General features: G+C 46.5%; 1 protein-coding gene and 1 pseudogene across 2 annotated transcripts in view; both read right to left on the bottom strand.

Annotated features, from left to right (window-relative positions):
* The window catches only part of LOC147749014 (cyclic AMP-dependent transcription factor ATF-7-like), a 730,865-nt gene that overhangs the window by 254,564 nt on the left and 453,119 nt on the right, over window positions 1-23,182 (bottom strand). The window lies entirely within an intron of this gene.
* LOC147749015 (uncharacterized) lies at window positions 18,150-21,877 on the bottom strand (annotated as a pseudogene).

Raw genomic sequence — 23,182 nt, 5'->3', positions numbered from 1 at the left:
ACGGTTGACCATGACACTCTGAAACAAAGACTCTATGAAGCCGGCATAGAGGGAACTGCTCTAGACTGGATTGCGACCTACCTTCGAAACAGAACTAATGTCATCCATACCCCACCTTTCTCATCCAAACCGTACTCCACAAAAACAGGGGTCCCTCAAGGTTTTATCATCTCGCCCATGCTTTTCAACATCTACATAAAGTCATTACCAGTACAAATCAATAAATTTCGCCTTACGTGCTATAACTATGAAGATGACACACAAATACTCCTTCAACTGGAATGCCCCAAAGATATTGGAAAATCACCAATTTTACGCTGTCTCTGAGCCGTGGATGACCTGGAGCCATCTCAAATTGAATGCTTCAAAAACTTAAATACTTATGTGTGGCGATTGGAAACAATACAACCCGCTTGCCGCATGGCCTGATGGACTGGGATCACTGCCTAAAGTATCAAAGGAAGTAAGAAATCTCGGCATGACCATGGACTCCTAGCTGTCGATGAATGCCCAAGTGGATAAACTAGCAAGATCAAGCTTTGCTACTATAAAAACGCTGCAACAAATTTTCCCTCATTTGGGATTTTCACACAAGGTCCAAGCTATCATCTCCCTTGTTCTGTCCAAACTCGATCACGCCAATAGCCTCTACCAAGGATCACCTTTAACGACCATGAAAAGACTACAACGGATTCAGAACTCGGCTGCCAGACTACTGTTGCATATCAAACCGCAAGACCACATCTCCCCTGCCTTGAAAGCTCTGCATTGGTTACCGGTTGCCAGAAGATCCACGTTCAAGCAGCTTTATATCACCCACAAAGCAATACATGTAATGGGACCACTCTTCATCAGGAATAAAATCACCAAACACATTCAACAAAGGAACCTCCGCTCTAAAGGAGCATCTCGCCTCAAAATCCCATCATACAAGAAAAAAACCATGGGTGGCACATCCTTCTATGTTCAAGCAGCCAAATATTGGAACTCTTTACCCCCCAAAATAAGGTCCACCAACAACCACCTTACCTTCAGAAAACGACTAAAGATTAGGCTCTTCCCCACATAAGCACCATACGCAAACAGAAATTTACAGCATATCCCTCTGTATAAAAGCATTTTTTTCACTAAAGATATGTACCTATCTTTGTGTATTACTTTGTATAAACATGTAAAATAATTATGTAGATGAGAGAAAAGGAAAATAATAAATAAATACAAATTCTCTTTGGTTTACACGTACATACTTCCATTGTGCATCTATGTACCTTCCATGTACTTGGATCTGTGTGTCTGTTACTTTTCTCCTGAAAAAGCATATCCAATGCACTACCCTATTTCCCATCCTGTGCCTCTATCAATATCTTTAATCTACATATACCTACCTCCTTTATGTATCTATATACTTTGAATGTAATTATGGATCTATATATTTATCACTTTCTTCTAATTTAGCATTTCCAATGCACTACCCTATTTCTCAGCCTATACTTCGCTCAATATATCTTCTAGCCCAACCTTCTGACTCACCTCAAACTTCTTCTACTACTCCTTCCAATGCACTAACCTAACTCTCATCCTATACATCTATCAATATATCCTCTACATCCACTCTCTCATTTATCCCAAACCCCATACCACTACTATGAGTGCCAAAATAACCCTTTCTAGACTCTCTCCTACTCTACCCCTCCTTGCATCATCTGACACCTCTTTTACTATACCGATCCCCTAAAACAAACCTTCCTAAACTCTCCCCTCTGAGTCCCCCCTCCAAAACTCTTTTTTACTCACCGAAAAGCCTCCTCCTACTGCTAAGACCTAAAAAAAAAAACCTTCACTCTTTCATCCCTCACTATCCTTTCAATCAAAATTAACAGACTAGCATGTTCACTTCTCAAATTCCATATTAAACTATACTAATATACTACCCAAATAACTGAATAACATATCCACTACTCAAATTACTTCATATTTTTTTACTATACTAATTTTCAACAGTAATCCTTTATGGGTTCCGGAGTGGCGTGCTACTCGACAGAAAAGCGATTGAATACCCATCAGAGGTAACGAGTGCTATATGAATGCAAATCTTTCTTCCCCTTTTATCCCTCTGCTAACCTTCTCACTCCAAGTAACTGACTAATATCCACCACTGAAAATACTTCATATTTCACCATATTAATTCACCACTTACCCTTTGTAGGATTCCTGAATAGTGTGCGTCAACAAGCGCTATATAAATACAAACCTTTGTCCTCCTCTATCCTTCTGCTATCATTCCAAATCCAATTAACTGACTAACCTATCCACCACTTAAAATGTACTTGCACGTTTCACTATAAATATTCAACAATAATCCTCTATGGATCCCGGAGTAGCGTGCTACTTGCCGAAAAAGCGCTTCGACGCCTCGTCAGCGCTATATAAATGCAATTACAATGCAATTACAATACAATAGAAAGATTACTCAGTGCTAACAGTTTTGTACTCGATAAGGGTGCCAAAAAAAGATTCCACCAACAGTTTGTTAGTGGAGATTTGAGGGGAGTAAAGAGAGTGAATGTTGGCCTCGAGAAAAAGTTAACACCTACAAACTGAAAGGCATTATGCAAACCATGGCAAAAATTAAACAATTTTGCAAAGGTAGACAAAGCGTCGTATCAAACATTAGAATTTTATAAAAAAAATATTACTTGCCTGAAACGGAACAAACTTTTGCAACAATCATGAAACCAATGCAAGAGTAGATTACATGTAGAACTGGTAGTCTAATTTCAGCATATGGATCAGAATTACATCTCAAAATCACTCATTACAAGTCGCCTAATAAGTCCAACAGCGATGGGAGCTGCCTTTCCAGTCTAAATGATAGATTCTGCACAGGGTAGAATGTCAGGAAAAACATGAGTATCACGGTAGGGAAGTTCGATTTTCGCATGTTACTCCCCAAAAACGCTAATTCCAGTTCTTTCTCCACCCTGGGAATTACTGACACCCCTGTAAAGGTAACTCAGAGGCAGAGGAATAACAAGAATTGTGTTGTGATCTTCTATGTTTATTGTAGAGTGTGGAGCACTGTGCCCAGTGCGTTCCACATTCCAGTGTGGTGTGGAGATTCTCAACCATGGCAGTTGCTGTCTGGCTGGTCAGGGGAAAGCCACACTTTCTCTGCTCAGGCTGTCCTTGCAAGAATAAATCTTTTATTCTGCTTACACGACTTCAGGAATTCACCTACCACAAATTGTTACGAACTACTTCTAATTGGGGCCCAAGGGTCAGGACCTTGAAACATTTTCTACTAAGTATGGACTTGAGATCGAAGCTCACACAACAATTATGGCCCTCTCCTCCCATATTGGCCTCTCCTCCTGTATGTGTGCTCCCAGAGATACACCTATAGTGACTGTTGTAGGTAAGAGTATTATTAGCAGTCTTACACTAAAGATGAGTCCTCTACTTCAAGGTGCCAAAACACTGGGATTGTTAGCAGCTTTTGATATTGTATACCCAGTTTGAATGGTGCAACGGTTGCAGTGGGCAGGGGTTAGCGGAACTGCCTTGCAGCTACACCATTCTTCTGTAACTAACAGGGTACAGACTATCAGCTGTGGTGACTTTAATGCAGAGGTATTAAGCCTTTCTTGGGCGGTGCCTCAGGGCTCGCCCTTGAGCCCCATATTATTCAATCTGTATGCCCCTCTCCTCACCCCTGCCGGCTGAATTTCTGCGATCATTCGGATTTCGAGCACTATCCTACACTGATGATACTCAAATTATCGTCCCCATCTTCAAAAACCTGACCTCAGTGTCGGAGAGGTTCAACCATTGTATGTCTAGCATTAGCTGCTGGATGAGGGACAACTCTTTTAAGCTGAATACAGACAAGACAGAGTTGTTTGGGTCCCAGGAACCTAACTAGACTAACTTCTGGTGGCCGGAAGTCTGTGGACCACTCTCCAGCTCAGTAAAGGCAGCAAAAATGATTGCTGTTATATTTGACTATACTATGAGCTTTGCAACACAGGTGAGACGTATTACTAGTACTTGTTTTTAACTAATCATTTATAAAAAGGTCTTTCCTTACATCCCTGCGAAGTTGCACCCATCAGTAATTATTGCCTTAATCACCCCACGGCTAGATTATTGTAACGTACTCTACCTCAATATTAACAGGTGTTCCCTGAATAAACTTCAGGTTCTCCATAGAAAGAGAGAGGGGTCCTACTCTCCAAAGGGACAGGACCCCAACTTGACACTAGGCCTAAAAGTAGGTTCTACAGAATGCAGCTGTCAGCCTCATCCTAAACATCCCCAAGAGGCTCTCAGTTAGAGACAGTATCCACTCTCTTCACTGGCTTCCAGTTGGAAAGCGAATATCCTTCAAGGCTCTATGTATTGTCATTTGGCTTTGAATAGGAAAGGCCCTAGCCAATTAAATGCTGTATTTTATTGGTACACACCTCGTAGGTCTCTTAGATCTGCTCACCTTAAAAAAGTTATGATGCCCAGATTTAGAAAGGAGAGATGGGGAGGACGTTCATTTTCAGTTGCTGCTGCCAAGTTGTGGAACACCCTGCCCACTTACATTTCTGAAGCAGACTCCCTGATGTCTTTTCTCACTATAGTTACCTTACTTCATTGCTGGCTGGACTCTGTTGATTATTGGTACCTGAAAGTTTTATTGCGCTTTATAAAACTATATTTCATATCACTGCTAATGTTCCCCATTTTGTTGTAAAGGCTGTCATCAGAATTTAGCATTTGGCCATGGGCCCCTTTAAGTCCACTGCTGACAACATTGTCCTTCACCTCAATCATTTCTAAAGAACTGAGGCTATAAAGCCTTTCTGTCATAGGAAATTTGCAGACAAATTTAGTAACCGCAACAGTTCCAATGAAAAAACATATGTTGTGATTGGTCCAATGAAACCATCTGCTATCTGGGGGGAAAAAAGCTATCAAACAACGGAGGACTTTAGTCCTCTCAAGAAGAAGTAAAGGCCCGCACAAAGAAAAACATACAATTGTCCGTGTATTATAGAAAGGGAAGCTGCTATGTGGAGAAATGTATAAAGATGACGTGCCACATGGACAGGTGGCTGATCTGGTACGAAGATGCTCACGTCAGTGATGTACTAAAAAAAGCACCACCTCGAAATTAAATCTCTCCTGAATAACGACAGAAGCTTAAAGGGTTTTTAATTAGAGCATTTCTTCTTCGGGGATTATTCTTTTTTTAAGGTAATACGGGCTACTGGCAAGATTTTAAGGAAACAGCAATTCCTAATGACCTTTTTCATGAAAGCAGTCTTTCCAATTCATCACCAACGGGAATAAAACGTTTTTACTGAAATAAATGTCACCAACTGCAGCTAAAAGAATATTCGAATCACCGACTTAGGCTTTCACACGACGCCAGAGTTCTGTTTTTATCAATCATCTGACCATTCGTAGAGTATGTCCTTGGCAGATGTGTGCTCAATTGAACAAAGAGCCTTCTGTTATATTCAAGGTAGAATCGGGGGTGTTTAGATGCCAAGCAACTGGCACATGCATGAACAGAGCTTCTGCTCGCTGTTTTTACAAAATATTTACGGCTTTCTTGGACTGCTTTCTGGATTTAAAAAAAAGCACAGGAAAAATAAAATGATCTTGCATAAATGTGAAACTACCAACCGGGGAATGACTAGGCAAAAAACAAAGGCCCAGTTTACCTATACTATGAAGTAGGTCCACAACTACATATAGGTTCAGTCCTGTTGGTCGTCTCAGAGAGTCCCTATCTTCACCATAGCCTTTCATTCTTTAATCCCAAGCATTGTGTTTTCGGACTTTCTTATTTATGCCACTAAGTTGACAAAACTAACGCTAGGCTGGTTTTCTCCAAAACCTCAAGTATGGACTGCTATATCTGAAGTCAGGAACAATTGGCCATCCATCAAAAGCGAAAGCGACTTTCAGCAACGATACAATCTACCCAATTGGTAAAAGAGATACCTATGCATCATTTATGTCTATTCTGGTGCTGTTAGAAATGTACCTGCAATGAAATGTAATCAAGGTTGGTAGCTCAAACATCCAGGGCTTGAGTGATAATGGAGTCAGGCCATTATGCCTCAATATCTGAGAACAAGCTCTATTTTAGTTTTACCCATCTTCATCCTTCAGTCCCTCCACTGAACAGCTTGGGTATGGTTCAGAGAGAGGTGACATGTGGGCTGCAGAGGAGAGACACTGCTTAGGAGTGAGTTCTTTAGGCCTTTCCTTACCAGCAAATAGTCATAGTGAATATTAGAGAAATTAAGAAGCAAAGGTAAAGTACTAAAGGATAAGGAGGCAGAGGAGTGGTAAGACAGGGTCCACAAAGAACGATTCAAGTCTAATTGGTAGAGTCACTACCTAATATGTAATCAACTCTCAACTGACATGCAAGCAGTCCAGAGTCTGACATTCACTATATTAAATTTGGTTGACGTCACATTACTGGTATCATATTTTCAGAGCTGCTTCTACTTCTTAGTGAGGCTATGAAGATACACGAGAAAAGAACAAAAAACAAGAGGACATAATATAACACCCCAGTGGAATTTCTGTTAAACCATCCCTACTTTAAATTAAAAAAAACTTTGGAAAGGTTGACTACCGTTAATTGAAAGAGAGCAAAGACACTCTGGTTATGTTTACGCTTTTTTTTACTTAGACATTCTAGACATCCGATCCTCCTAAAGAAGTAAGGCTTCCAATACTTTTTCATATATACTAGCTATGCTGGCCTTACTCTAAACATGGGTACATTCTATGTGTGCTAGGTGGAACTAATAATGTGAACTATGAAAAACAATGTTCTGAAAGACAAAAGCTCAACATTCATCGCCGTACAGTTAAAGATTTCAATTAAAAGATCGCTGCCCAAGATATCATTAATACAGGAGACATGATCTAACAAGAAGATGACTCAGATTCAGCCTTCAAATACTTTGAGGCACCAGCCCTCCAGCAACCACCAGTGATGCCTCAAGGACCCTACTGTCTTTTCTTCACTTCAGTGAGGGAGTTGTATCTTTACAGCTGGAAGAGTGGAAAAATAACAAAAGAGAGGTCGGTGCTGACTATAGTTAAGCATGGCTACTCTCTATGCCTCAAGGCAATACCATTGCTGATTCAACCAAAGCCAATCTCAAGGGTTCAATCGGTCACCCCAAGATAGGAAAGCTCCACACTTAAAAATAAGTGTACAATCAAATCATTCTCTGAAACACAAAAAGGAAAGGAGATATATTAAAGATATTTTCTGGTTCAGAAACAAATGCACACAGGAAAGTTCAGAATCATATTGATCCTACGCAAGGTCAATAAGAGGGATAACAAGCATTTACAATGCAATGGTTTCGCCTTTGGAAAAATTAGAGCTATTGGCATTGCTCACACACAGAGCCCCACACACAAATACACACACACACACACAGAGCCGGACACACACACACAGAGCCAGACACACACACACAGAGCCAGACACACACACACAGAGCCAGACACACACACACAGAGCCAGACACACACACACAGAGCCAGACACACACACACAGAGCCAGACACACACACAGAGCCAGACACACACACACAGAGCCAGACACACACACACAGAGCCAGACACACACACACAGAGCCAGACGCCCACACAGAGCCAGACGCCCACACAGAGCCAGACGCCCACACAGAGCCAGACGCCCACACAGAGCCAGATGCCCACACAGAGCCAGACGCCCACACAGAGCCAGACGCCCACACAGAGCCAGACGCCCACACAGAGCCAGACGCCCACACAGAGCCAGACGCCCACACAGAGCCAGACACCCACACAGAGCAAGACACCCACACAGAGCAAGACACCCACACAGAGCAAGACACCCACACAGAGCAAGACACCCACACCGAGCAAGACACCCACACCGAGCAAGACACCGACACCGAGCAAGACACCCACACCGAGCAAGACACCCACACCGAGCAAGACACCCACACAGAGCCAGACACCCACACAGAGCCAGATACCCACACAGAGCCAGACACACACAGAGCCCCAGAGCATAATTCCAAGAGCCAGCAAAGGTGAGTGTGTGGAGGGAGTAAGGGGTTAAAACTAAGGGCGCAAAGCGTGTCTGTTTTCAATGCGTATATAGGTGCTGCCGCACGCAGTGAATTCCGGCGCCACCCACGCCCCCCAGCACCTTTCTGCAGCTCACAGGACGCCGCCCGCACCCGGCCTTCATCCGCCTCTGCCACCATTAACCTGTGCTAGGCTGCGCCGCACTCACCACCTCCGGCGCTGGGTACACAGGGACCCGCCTTCACTGTAGCCGCCGCAGTCACCATCTCCAGACTCCCCCTGCTGGCAGGGCCAGTGCACCTCACGTAGGCCCGAGCTCTTTATATGCTATTTATTCACTGCACAACCAGGCGCTCGTGTGGCCTCCAGAAGCAGTTCCTTAGCCCACTCAACACTTAGACCGCACGCCTGCAGGCTCTCGATCCCAGCTCCGACGGGGGGGGGGGGGGGGGACATGGGGGGGGCATGGGGGGTGTGTCATGGGGGGGGGGGGGGGTTACTGCTCTCCTCAGCTTGTATCTTCACGCAATCTCGTACCCCTGATCCAGGCTAGTACTGGCACATTAAGAGTATTGATGTCCTCTTGAAAGGGTGGTTCAACTGAATACGCCCCAGTGAGGGAGAGAAGTGTTATAACATCATGTTGAAAGTAATACCTCTCCGTAGATTAGTGCTTATATTGTCCACCCCCCAACCGGCAGGGTGGTACAGTCCCATTAACAAGCGTTCATACTATCAATTAAAAGTATCGCAATTGGGCTGGGATGTATGGGTACTGGCCGCCTTAAACGTTTCCAGTCTTGTCAGTGAGTGCTGGTAGTGCTCCTTTAAATTTACTTCAGAAACGCTTGCCAGTATTTGTACTACGCAATTTAACCCCTTCCACGCTGATGACGAGCTGGGCTCGTCATGGCGTAGCCTCCTCGCATGCTGATGACGAGCCAAGCTCGTCACGTAAAGTGCGTTTTCAAAAATCTCAGCGTGCGAGCGGAATTCCGCTAGCGCGCATGAGGTTAAAGTTGTATTCTTGTGGAGAAATGTTAACACTCAATACAAGCATTGCAGTAGATTTGAGAAGAGCAAAAACTAGCGTTTGACAGGTATTACAGTCTCTCCGATAAAAGCTGGCTTTCTCCCATAAAAATAATTATAGTTCTACTGGGGATTACTGAAACGGTCCCACTAAAAGTATTAGAGTCTAGCAGCAAATAGCCAGTGCGTTTCTATTAACAGTAATACAGGTCTGGTTAACGTTCAGTCTTGCATTAACGGATGCACAGCAATGGAGAGAGAAATATTGCTACTCGCCCGATTAATATAGCTGTACTTGTACTACACGTTTAAAAGTATTGGCTTTGCCATTAGCAATGCTATTCTTGCTTGGGTGTACTGCGGTTGTTTCAGTTCTAGCACTGCCTTACCGTGAAGAATAGGTACTCTGCCATTAAAAGTATTGTAGCCCCATCAACAAGATATGGCAATCTCACCATTTGCATTGGACTGCAGTTGAATTGCATCACCGCTTCCACTTAAACTTCCTGCTGAGAAATCCTGGCACCACCCGAACAAAACAGACACGGCCCTACCTTAGGAGTGCTGGCAGTGCGTCAATGACAATGCTACAGTCTATTTGAGAAGTGCCAGGAATTCATCCATAAAAACCCGACAATCCGAATGATGGGTGCATACACCGTGTACTCTAAAACAAATAGATAAACGCAGTACAGTATTGTTTCCGTCTGTTTTTTTACAGTGTGTATGTAAAGCGCTCCGATACCTACGGGCCAAGCTAGCACTATATACAACTTTAAAAATAAAACAATAAATAAAACAGAAATACATTTTGAGACAGATCAGGGAGTTACAGCTTTCACTGTGATTGGATGCATTCACATATCCTGGAAAAGGCAGTAAGCTGTAGAGGCGCGCTGGAAGATGCTAGGCAAGCAGCGGGTATTCTCGTGCTGTCGCTTCAGGCAGCTAGCGTCCAGTCCCAGGCTGCAAAGGCTCACAATGCTCAGACGCTGGGATTCAAGCGAGCGCTAAAGTGACATGTTTCTGATAGGTGCGCAATAGCATTGAGCTGTGGGGCGCGATAACGAGACAGGGCGACAGCATCAGCATCAGCATCCGTGTGACAGACAAGGTTAAAGCAGGACACAGGCTGCATCTGGCGGCGCATACCGTACAAAGAGCCGTTGCAGGGCACCCGATGCGTGCAGGTTGGCAGCCTAGAAGTGCTCCCAGGGCCGCTATCACAACTCCCGGAGGCTGCCGTGGTCTGGAGCGCCACACACACCACCGAGGGGTGACTGCAAAGCGCGGGGCGGTTCCGCATCCTTCACTTAGCACTAAGAGTGAGAGGCATGGGAAGAGGGCACGCCGGGGAGCTGGCGGGCACATGGTAGAGGAGATGCCCACCAGCAGGGATGCCCAGCTGAGGTTGCTGGCAACTGCGTTTTCAAGGGGTGTGGAAGGTGCTCCCCAGAGAGTTTAATACAAGTTATGCTCTGACACTAATCGTCCCCGCACTCACCTCTCAGTGCCGCCTCGCAGCCCAAGAAGGGCTGCGAGGTGGTGGCGCTACATGGAGCTCCCGCGGGCCCGGAGAGCCGCCTCCGCTGCCCCCTGCGGGGCTCCCCGGTGGTGCCCGGGGGTACGGTGTTAGGCATGGTGCAAACGGCGGGAGCAGCAGATGCACACACTCGCTCGCATACAACCAGGGCACGGCGCGCGCAATGCACGTCAGTCGCCCGGCAACCGCCGCGGCCCAGTGACGTGTGCGGGAGGAACAGCGAGCAGCCAGGGACTGGAGGCAGGTACGGGTCTGTGGGGGACTGGGGCTGGCACAGTTCGGGTGGAATGAGCCGCCGAAGCTGAGCTCCCACCCAGGATTGTTCAAGCCTCTTCCATTATACATGCCTATACGTTTCACCCGCAGCAGGCAGCGAGAGATCAGCGCTGCGGACAAACCAAGCCTGACCAGAATGCAGTCGGAGACACAACGAAACACGCAAAGACGAACTGGACTTCCTCCGACGGCGGTCGACCTGGCGGAATGAACAAAACAAACCTTGAAAGAAAAAAATAAACACGCCCACCACCGCGATGACGATCAGAAAAGGGTGGAGAGGGAAGAAATCGCGGGAACGCCCACGAATCTGATCTGGCCATGACGGACAGATCTCTGTTCCAATGGCTAGCCTCCATTTATGGAGCTAGCCATGGAACAGTGGGCGGATTCCCAAGCCACATAGTATTCTCATTAGGTTTTTGCCTGCGCGAAAAGCTGCGCAGTGCGCAGCTTTCTCTTAGGCGAAACCTAAAAAGGGAAACATTTCATATGTTAGCACTGTATCACATGTTCCTTCACCTCAGACAAGGCGACTGGATGTGCACTGTAGATCTACGAGACCGCTACCTTCACATTCCAATATCAAGAAGGCACAAGAAGTCCCTAAGGTTTGTAGTAGGAACAGCACACTTCCAATACACTGTACTTCCTTTTGGTCTAAAATTGGTCCCTCATACTTTTTAGTACCTCCCTTCCTTTGAGAGCAAGGGATATTCATTTACCCCTTGCCTAGAAGACTGGCTGATAATGGTGCACAGTTCACAAAAATACTGAACTGGACTTCCAGACAACAAAATCACTGTTACTCGGTTTCGGTTCCAAACTTTCAGAAGTTGATTACTTTTCCGGTTCCGGTTCTAACTGATATGGAAGCAATTGAGAACTAGTGCAAGGAAGAGCGTTTCCTTTTCGAGATAGTGTCAGCAATCTGAGAGAAATTACATCTTGTACTGAAGATTTTGAATCGAACAGCATGTCAAAAGTCAGTCTCCTATGGTCCTTTGCATCCTGCACTTCTATTGTCCTGATGTAATGCAAGATTTTGTTTGAGACCTCTACAGCAGTGTCTGGAAGATCAATGGTCTCACAAGAACAACAAACTCTTCCTTCCAGCGATGTGTTAGTTAATATCACTGACAATGGCACTAAAGAGCAAACCTACTTCAATCAGTCCTTTTTTTCCATTGGAATCTCCACTTCCTTCTAACTATGGGGTTCAATGTACCTTCCTCTGCATGGGGAAGTCATCTGTTAACTCTGCCTGTTAAAGAGCAGGGGGACAGTTTTAAGCTTGTACAAATTAAGAATTTCAGGTTGTGCTTCTCATTACTTAGACATGTAAGCAGCAGCTTGTGTCGTTGGTGCTGTAATGTACCTTTGTGAAGGTCAAACTAGGGGCAGGTAGTGACCGTGTGAAGTTGGCCTGGTATATGATGTCAACTAATTAAAGTGGGCACCTTGCACCAGTCCAAACGACCCTTATGATGTATGAGGTCAAAGATAACCTTTAGAAAGCTATCCTAGTGGTAGCTGTGGAGGGCAGCCTTCAGGCTTAATCTTGATGGAATGTAAAGCAGCTTGTTTTACCAGAATATCACCTTCTGAATTAACTAAATGAAGGAGAACCACACAGTAGTTATACAAAAATATGCATTCATTAATACAACACTCTCTAATATCCTCTACACAAGGATGGAACACAAAGCACACAATACGAGATCAATAGAACAGTTGTAATTAGAACACTACACAGTGGGATCCAGGGGGAGACCAAACCATATACTAGAATAGTGGTATAACAATAACTACTTGAGTCAAAACAAGGTCTGGAGCACGTAAAATCGCTGGGACCCCAAGGAACTACCCAAGGATAGGGATCCGACGGAGGACGGGTGCAGTGTGCTACCACGGCTGGCTCCATACAATTCTATGGGGAAGTCGCGGATGGAATTTTATAGTTTAAGGGTCCTTTTAAGAGGACTTCGAGAAAACTCTTTGGATCTTAAGATGTTAGAGAGCCACCCCACCCTCAGATACCGTAGTACCAGAGTTACCTGTCCCAGAGGAGCCGGGTGCATAGGTCTGGAATGGTGTCCGAAACCGCCGTTGTTCTCAATGGAGGGCTGTGAAGAAGTACTGCTGCAGTGAAGGTGAAAAGGGTCCGGAGGAATCCAAGCCTGGATTCTGGAAGGAAGTAACCCAAAAGCAGAGGGAACAGAGTCTGGGTCACTTCATAGTGACCAGGGGCTCAGTAGATGAATGTCCACCGATTTCAGGTTCGAAGAAGCGATGCTTGACTCTGCAGCCACGAGGAACAGGAGACGTCGAGGACGACAAGGAGCCAGATGCGAGCTGTTCCACAAAGGATGTCAAGTTCTGAGGGGTCGTTGTCCGGGTGGAGCACAAACAAGCCTTGGCAAAAGAAACCCACACAGGAAGGTCAAGCAGGTTACGGAGTGGACCAGTAAGGTCCAGGGGACTCACCAAGCAATGGCGAGTCAGGGCACATCTGGAGCAACCACGAAGAGCCAAAAGAAATCAAGATGACCCTCAGGGGAACCCACAGGCTGAAGGGACCAGGAGTCGCAAGAGGACCTTTGAGCCAGTTTGCAAAGTACCAGCACACAGAGCACTTGGTGCGAGGAGGCCAGTGTTCTTCTGGTGAAAATACTGCTCAGGGTCAGGACTACACGGAGTCCAATGCACAAGCTCAGGAATCGCCAACAAGCATATTCAACTGCAAATGGACGTAGTGCACAGGGGTTCGGGTTATGCAGTCCCCAAGAGGGATTCAGGCCTCAAACTTGCTGAGAGGGCATATCGACCTCAGGGTCCTTTAGAAACCAACCACCTGTGTGGCTGAAAGCTTCGGAGTCCTTAGGAGCTCAGGAGCAGAAGGCCGGTCAGTTGCGTTGAGGTGCCTGCTAGGGCAGAAGAGTGACTCCTTCACTCCAAGGGAGATTCTTCAGTTGTCCTTAGTGCACCACAGGTCCTGCACGGAGCCTGTATGGAGCAAGGGCACAGACTAAGGTTCGGACGGAAAGGGGGACAAAGTCAAGCCCAGTCGAGGTTCAGAGTGACCAGACGGTCGAAGGTCAGTGCTTTCTGCTTGTAGAACCTTGTCAACGTAAAATCTAAAGTCTTACAGCCAGGTAAGCCCTTTTGTGCCCACTAGAGAGGGTTGGACAGTTTCAGGGGACCCTCCTAGGGGAGGGCCAGGACAGAGGGGAGGTTACTCCCATGTCCTTTGTCCAGTTTCGCACCGGAGCAGGAGCTAATGGCTCATAGAACTGGTTTGAACTGGGCTCTGCACAGGGACACCAAATGTGCCCCAGGTGCAGACTTTCAGGCACTCTCAGAGCGCACCCACCCAGCCTCAATACACTAAATCCTGTCTTAGAGGTGGTCACACCTCCCTGTGACAGGATGCCTATTGTGCTGCCTTCCTCTGCTCGAGCTTGGCTCAGCAGCAGGAGGGCAGAAATGCGTCTCTAGCCAGCAGCATCCATTTTGTGCTGTTCGGGTCGAGAAGGCTGGCACCGGATAGACCAGTGACCCCACGAAGCTCACTTCTGAAGGTTGGAATCATACCTCCCACACCAGTGTGGAGGTGTGATTCCAAGGTGTTTGATACAAACACGATATGTTTCTATGCAGCCGTTTTCAAGATAGCATTTACCGTGAGGTTATAATGCACCTCTACCTATATGTCAGGCTGAGTCACAGACCACCCGGGAGAATGGTGTCCGAAGGCTGCAGAGAGGCTCTGCTCATGCAGGGGCACCCTCTCACATAAAACCAAGCACCCTGCCTTCAGGATTGATAAGGCCTGCTATAGGGGTGACTTATACGTTTTAAGTGTAGTGACCAATAGATATAGTGAACCTATATCTAAAGTAAGTGGTGCAATCACCAACTTACACAGGTTGCAGTAGCAGACCTGTAGTTCCATTTTACATGGCCTCACATGGGTGGCATAATACATGCTTCAGTCCATGGGAAGCCTCTGGGGTACCTATGCCCTGGGTGGGGAACATCGTTTACGACGCGGTTTTTACACCGCAGTGCCTTTTCCCCGCAGCTATTACAATGCAAGTCGTTACTACGACTTGCGCTGGATGGCGCTGTGGGATAAGTGATCTTGCAATTTTATATTCCAACACCTTCCCTACTGTTACGGGGACTGGTGTTGGAATATAAAATTATAAGATTCCTAAATCCACACCCTACAAAGCAAGTCGTTGTAACGACTTGCGTTTTAAGACTTGCGTGGTAAAGGCATACGTTGTAACAACGTACATCCGCCCTGGGTAGATAGGTGCCATATACTAGGGACTTATAAGGGTACCCCAGTATCCAATCTGGAGTGTACCAAAGTACATGTATGTCAATTTAAAGGAGAAAGCAGATAGGCTGGGATCCTGGTTAGCAGGATCCCAGTCAGGCTAGTCAAAACAGTGCAACATCAAGTAAAAAGTGGGGGTAACCATAAGAAGCAGATCCTACTTTCCTACAATGACACCTGGAATAACATATTCAACTGATTACAAACTGTTATTTGAAACGGTTACAGAAACATTATGATGTGAGAGTATTTAACTGCACAAATCACTACTGCTACACCATTCTAAAGCACTTGCAAAAAAGCAAAACAATATCAGGATTTTAAGTAAAGCAACCAAATTAATTACCAACTTGGCAATCCTGAATTAAGACAGGAAAATATGATCCACTGTGACCTGAATTCTTATAAAATAAATTAACTGTGAAATTTAAAATGCAACGTTCACACTTTATTAGAGGACCAGAAAGAGAGGAGGAACTATCAGAGCCAGGATATACACCTTAGAAGCAAGGGTGCAGACATGTGGGAGTGAAGCCTCAATCCATGATTTTGTTTGCTATATCACCCACCATGGGATGTGGCTGACCTAGTCTATCTTTAGTCAGCTGTGTCACATGTTATGGAACATACTGCGCTCTCTTGGTTGGAGGGGAAGGTTACCTCAACCTCGATATCCAAGTCACATTTACTATAAAAGGCTCATACCACTTGGAGAATGTTACATTTTCCACATCCTCTTCCGTGATTTGCTTTACCTTCCAGGCTGACTCTACCTTCGCAACATGTACTACTTACAGGGTAGAGAGAGCAAAATGCCAATGGCAAGTGGTCACATGAATGAGTTAGGCGCCTTGATGGTGGTTGGAGGAACCTTTACATCACTGCATGGAGCAGATCTACAATTAAGAGGTGATGAGCCATGCACTGCCTATGGTAATTTCCATCATTTATTGTTCAGCCTCAGCAGGGAAGAATGTCTAAGCAGTCCATTCTCAAGTTAGTTCAGCATGGTTTACATTAAGTAAAGAACTTTAAGAGTTGTGAAGAGACACATGAGGGTTATAGAGAGGGTGTGAACATTGTGTACACAAAGTAGGCTGTAGGGTCAGCAGTGCATAGCGTCTCAAAACGTGTTCAGAAAGCTATGCTCCAGAGGTTGTGGAAGGGCAGAGTCGTGCCTTTGCGCAAGGGAGATATACACGGAGGGCTGTGCAGATAGAGAAGGCATTGAGTATTTTATAGATGGTGAAGATCAAGGATTGTGGTGATAGCAAGATTCATTGAGGGTTGGGCACAAGTGGGCTACAATAACTGTTTGCACAGTACAAAGTTTTAGGAGTTGTGCAAAGGACCGATGCACTCAGGTCTTGCAGAGGACAGACCTCTGGAGCTTCAGTTGTGGACAGTACCTGTGGTTATGCAGAGCTGTAGGAAAAGAGAATTTTGAAGAGGGTACCTCTCTATGTGGTGTTGAAGATGGGGGTGTTCTGAAAGATGAACGTGATATTCCCACCGAAGTGATCATTAGTGCAGCTGTAGGGGCTGATGTGCAAAAAAGCTTAAAGGATGTGAGATGGGATGGTGCTGATGCTTCTTCTGAGCTTTCTTCCTCCTTTCTTGCCCTCTGTCTGTCAGGTGCTTCCACCCTCTTCTGACTGTTAGAAGCTGTCACGGCACCGTTCTCCCTGCCTCTAACTTACTCCTCTGCTGTCAACAGGGATTCACCAGGGAAAGCGCTGCTCTTCCTGGTAAATTCTGTGTCCTCAGCCCCCGTGGTCATGATGTCTAGCATGCCAACACCAGGCTTGGGTCCAGAGTCTTGTGTACATACAATTAAAACGGTTAAGACGTTAAAAAATATATTTTCGTTTTTTCTTATTACCGTGACTCCTCGTCTCCCAGCTAGTGCTTGATTCCTTTAATTCAGCATTTGTTCTGATAAAAACCAAAGAGGGAGGACCTAGTCCAGTCTCTGCCGGGCTCGGCCGGGTGCAGACGGGTCTGCCAGGGGTTTGCCCAGGCGCGTCCGGCGCTGCGGGAAGCCATCTGAAAATTAATGTGCCTCCGGGCACTCTCCAAACCTGTCGGCGCCTCCTAGGCGCAAGGTCTCCTGGGGGCTGTGGTGCACCGGTGCCGGCCGTGAGCAAAAAACAATGCTGCTTGGGCTCCCGCGCTGCGGGAAGCCATCTGTGAATTTATGCGCCTCCGGGCGCTCTCCAAAGCTGTCAGCGCCTTCCAGGCGCAAGGTTTCCTGGGAACTGTGGTCCCTCAATGCCGGCCGTGAGCACAAAATACTGCGGCTTGGGCTCCGGGCGCTCTCCAAAGCTGTCGGCGCCTCCCAGGCGCAAGGTCTCCTGGGGGCTGTGGTCCCCCGGTGCCGGCCGTGAGCAAAAAACACAGCTGTTTTGTATTCACTGGGAGGTGTACGCAGGCGTCCTGTAGATCTATCGTTGCCATGTAATTCCCTTTCTGCAATTGTGGGATGACTTTCTGTAAGGTTGTTATCTTGAATCTTTAAGTTTTTATAAACTTGTTTATGAATCGGAGGTCTAGAATTGGGAGTAGAGAACCGTCTACCTTCGGTGTTAGGAAATATGTTGAGTTATTTCCTTTGTTGATCTCTGTTCTGGACACCTTTTCTATTGGTCTTTTTTCCAGCAATTCCTCTACCTCCTTGAGTAGAAGTGATGTTTCCTCCCTTGAATGGACTTTCTTTTTTGGTTCTGTAGTTGGATGTATCTTGTCCAATTCTATGCAATCTACAAACTTTATGATGTTTAAGATCCATTTGTCTGAAACTATGCTTCTCTACTGCTGAAGGAAGTTCCTTATTCTGCCTCCTACTGGTGCTGTGTGCACGGCTGGGTGTTTTTGAAAAGGCACTTGTTCGCTGGGTTTGTGCCTCCCCTAAGAGGTCTTTCTCGAAAGGACTGCCAACCTTGCTGCTGGTACTGCCAGTGCTGCTAGGAAGAATAAGATTTGCGGCCTCCCTGGAAAGCCTTGTGTGACGTACCAGTTTGGATATTGCCTCTCGCTGTAGGCCTGCGTGTTGGCGCGTCCCCTCTTCGTATATTTCCTCTGAACTGCAACGACCCCGTGGACTTACCAGTCTCATTGTCCTTTTTGAGTTGGTTTAGGGACTCGTCAACACTGCTCTCGAACAATTGTTCTCTGTTGAACAATGTATTTATGATATTTGCTTGTATCTCCAGTTTGAACCCTGATATTCTCCGCCATGAATGACAGCGTAGTGTGATACATGCCATAGATTGCCTGTTTGCTGTGAGTTGCATCCAATGCTGATTTCAGGCATGTATAGGCAATATTTTTCCAGTCTTCTGTCAGCTGTGAAGCTCTCTTTTTGTATTCCTCTGGCAGGTGTTTCATATGCTTCGCCATTTCCTCCCAATGCTGGTCGGTATGTCTGTTCAGGAGGGCGTTTGAATTTGCGATGCGCCATTGATTGGGTGTGCTGCGTGCAAAGTTCCTGCCCATGAGGTCCATTCATTTGCTCTCTTTGTCAGGAGGTGGCCCAGATGTGGACGGTATGTTGGCCCTCTTTCGTGCCATAGAGGTGATAATTGAATCCAGCCGGTACTGTACCCTTGATGTAAGCTGGGTCTTTTGATGAATATTTATATTTCTTCTCAGCCACTGGAGTCACTGCTCTACAAGTGGCAGGTTCCTTAAGTGCCTCCTTTCATTGGTCCAGGACACTATGCAGTATTAGGAGGAATTAGTTCCTGGTTTTGGATTCCAGCAGGAAACATGTCTGAAACCTTTATGCCCCCAGCTGCACTCAATACTTGTAAGTAGCCTTCTTGAATATCTCAATGTACATCCCAATGTCACCTGGAGGTGAAGGCCTCGACGGTTAACAGTCGACCCCTTCCAACGGGGAGTCAGTCTCCAGCTCCTGCCATTGAGATTCTATGTGCTCAGACTTTTCTGAGCCCCGACAACATACCCAGTCCTTCCTGCTGCTCTTCCTCATCATGGAGCTCCTTATCCTCCACCGGAGGTTTAGGTGCTAAGGGAGGTTGGATATCTTCAACGTCCAACTTGCCCTGGTCGTTCGGCATTGAAGTTTTCAGAGGAATTCTATATTCTTTAAGAATGCATCAAAGTCTTTTTCTCTTGGAGCAATGTGGACATTTTGGACTCGAAGCGCCTCTTCTTCCTATCGATCTCTGCCATTCATTCTTGTCGATCGAGGATCAATGACTATTTCCTCATCGAGACGTATTATTATTATTATTATTATTATTAATAAGCTGTTTTATAGCGCGCACAATTACTCCGGAGTATCCTGGCGCGGAAAGAGGGGAACAGTAGACGCAGAGCATAGATCAGCAAACATACTAGACAGCTATTCTAAACAGGTGAGTCTTCAGCGCTTTTTTAAAAGCAGTGAATTCGTCAATGCAACGCAGAGCCGCAGGGAGGGCGTTCCATGCGCGCGCGGCCTTTACTGTCACAGAGTGGCCTCCCAGCCGGACACGCTGGAAGCGCGGGACCAGCAGCAGATGTTGTGCTGCTGAGCGTAAATCTCTGTTAGGGAAGTACCGCGTGAAACGTTTCATCAGATAGGCAGGGCCACGCCCATTGATGGCTTTATGGGCCAGAGTCAGAATTTTGAAGGTAATTCGATGCTGTACCGGCAACCAATGCAGGCTCTCCAGATAACTTCTAACACTGATCCGCCTGGAGATATTCCCCAAAAGTCTGGCGGTGGCGTTTTGAATAATCTGGAGCCGCCCGATCAAATAGGCCGGTGAGCCACTGAACAGGGCATTGGCGTAGTCCAGGCGCGAGAGAATTAAAGCTCTCGCGACTGACTCGCAGGCCGGGGCAGGCAGATAAGGGAAAAATTTTCTAAGAGACTTCAGAGTCCCAAAGCAGCCACCAGTGAGCCTCTTGATGTGCCCCTCAAAGCGAAGGTCTTCCCCAAACCAGACCCCAAGGTTTTTAGCCAAGGTGTTAGAGGCACATGGTGCAGGAAAGCCCACCGGCCACAGTAGGGATCGAAAATCAGGGGGGAACTGGCCATAGAGCAGGATTTCGGTCTTGTCCTCGTTACACTTCAATTGAGCAGACGCTAACCAATTGAAGACTGAGGAGAGACAGTTCTGAATCTGCTCAGTGTCCAGCGCCTCTCCAGGCCAGGTAAACAACAGCTGCGTGTCGTCCGCGTAGGCTATAACTTTGGCTCCCAGATGTTCTGCTAGTTCAATCAAAGGTGTCAAATATATATTAAAGAGCAAAGGGCTCAAAGTCGAGCCCTGTGGGACTCCTGTCACGAGTGGTCTCGCCGATGAGGAGTAAGGGGGGAGACAAATCTGTTGGGATCTAGCCGACAGAAATGAGCTCAGCCAATCTAATGCAAGACCTCCAATGCCAATGTCGGCAAGCCTGGTCAGGAGGCGTTGGTGGGGAACCGTGTCAAACGCGGCAGAGAGGTCCAATAAAATTAGAGCCGCTCTGCCGCCACCATCCAAACACTCTCTGACCGCCTCCGAGATTTCCACAAGAGCCGATTCAGTGCTGTAGGCAGCACGGAACCCGGACTGTGCCTCATGAAGAGCTCCGGAGCTTTCCACAAACTTGTTAAGCTGCTGAAAGGCCAGTTTCTCTCCAATTTTTGCCAAAGCAGGAAGCAGCGATATCGGACGGTAGTTAGTCAGAACCGCCGGATCAGCACCAGCCTTTTTAAGGAGGGGCAGAAGTTTGGCTTGTTTCCACTCAGAAGGCAGGCTGGCTGATTTAAATGAAAGGCCGACTAAGTGTGATACCTCCTGAACAACTACGTCGGCAACAGCCGCTAACACTCTTGCTGGACAAGGGTCCGATGGTGACCCGGATTTCAAAGATTTAATCACAGCAAGAGTGTCAGTAGTTGAAGGAGGGGCAAACTCCGTCAACCAAGCCGCTGGAGCCCTCAGAGGAATCAGGTGTGTTAAGGCATGGGTCAGGTGTGGCAACGTATGGGTCGTTGAGCTTCTTTGCCCGTCCCCAGACTTTCTCGCTTCGACGACAAAGGGTCTCAACCTCGTAATTTTTTCCACAAGCAGGTCTTTTCGGGAGACTTTCCTCCTGCAATGCCCCTTTCAAGGGATACATGGGGTGGTCTCTGGGCCGGCCTTTGGTCGGTGAGTGTTTTGACGATGAGGCTCCCTTTGACGCCTTTGAGTCTGATTTTTGAGACTCAGGATATTTTTTCGATGTTGATGTGTCTTTTATCTGCAGTCTTTTGTCTTTCTTGGTCATCTGGGCTATGACTTCGATGATTCTCAGGTCAGTGTCTTCTCCCTCTGCAACATTTTCCTCCTCGTCGCTCAACGGACCTAGGTCTCTCAGGGATGGAGTTGGTTTTTGTCCCTGCGTGATCTAGTGTGCCTTGTGTGTATTTTTCCCTCACCCTCAGCATCTTCAACTTGAACCTGGCACAGGCGCTGCAGTCGTCGCATCGATGATCTATCAGCAGGCAGAAGTTACAGACTGGGTGTTGATCCTTTTGAGCGAATTTGTCGTGGCCATTCGGGCACAACTGGAACAGTCTCTTCTCCATTGTGCCAAACAGGGAGCCCCCTGTCCAGGCATTCTTGAAACCACAGAGGAAATCTTCTCCTTCGCTCTAGGAGTCTCCTTTGGTACCTCTTCTTCAATGGTATTCTCCCAATTTCCTCCAATCCTTGGGCAAGCTTCTCACAAACTTTTTTCTTCCTCATGTTGGGGAGCCTTCAGCCAAGCATCCAGACCCAACGGAAAAAAAGATTCTTAAGATGGCGACAAAGAGTGGGAGCTTCCACGGGAGGGCGTACAACGCCACAGTAAGAACCAAATGGGGGACCCATAGACATCCAACAACAACAAGCATTTGCAATGCAATAGGTCTCGCATTTGCGAGATTTTGAGCTATTGGCATTGTTAAATGACAATGCCTTTTATTTATGTGTTGGTTTTTAAATTGAAGTCCTATTGCGTTGTAAATGCTTGTTTTTGTGGGTTTTTAACGCCGAAGTGACCCGTTGCCCCCGCCCTTCACCATGGGCAGGTAATGATAAAAGCATAACAAAAATATAAATAAATAAATAAATAGGCGCGCGGAGATACAAAGCAGAGGTTTAGAGGCTTGTTGACAATCGTGCTCTTTACAGGCCTGTTTTCAATGCGCTTGAAATCAAAAGCCAGGGGGAGCAGGTGTGCGACCACAGAGCCTTCCCATGCTTCCTCCAGAAACAAAAGAAAACAAGCACTGTCCGCGAGTGGTGCAAGCAAAGCGGGCGCCGTTGCAGGAAAGCATATCGTGACTGCAAAAGGAGAAACTCATTAAGGAAAATAGTGTTCACATGCTGATGACACGTACCGGGTAACAACCAAAGTAAAAGGGCCAGTCCTCATGGGAGGTTACAAATGAAGACAAGGCTGTAATGAGAATGGACCAATAAGCCTATTAACAAATCACAAGCCAGTATTTACGAAGGCCAATGACACAAGCCTGGACGGAGAGTGGGCGGAGCTTCAAGAAAATAAGCGAGTACCCCATGCCTCGCAGCAGCGCATGCACTGCCCAAGCTCAACCTAAAAATAGAAGGAACCAAAAAAGTGGAGACCCAATCACTAGATGGCGGACTAATGAACAGCATGTGAATCCACAAAAGATTCACGCAGCAAAACAACAAAACAGCAACATAGTAGGATAGACCAAGCAGTAAAAGGGTGCTCAGATAAGGTATAAGAAACAATCTACTTTCCTGAAGAATCAAAGTTCTCCAGTATTGGAATATCTCATAGATTCACCTGCTTGAATTCTTCCCCGTCGTCGACATGGGAGTCCCCCTTTACCTTAACTAAAGCAATGTGCTGATAGCTG

The sequence above is a fragment of the Lissotriton vulgaris genome, chromosome 1_1, assembly GCF_964263255.1.
Source record: "Lissotriton vulgaris chromosome 1_1, aLisVul1.2, whole genome shotgun sequence".
Taxonomy (NCBI): Eukaryota; Metazoa; Chordata; class Amphibia; order Caudata; family Salamandridae; genus Lissotriton; species Lissotriton vulgaris.
Note: the sequence above shows the minus strand (reverse complement) of the source record. Positions and strands in the feature narration are given on the sequence as shown.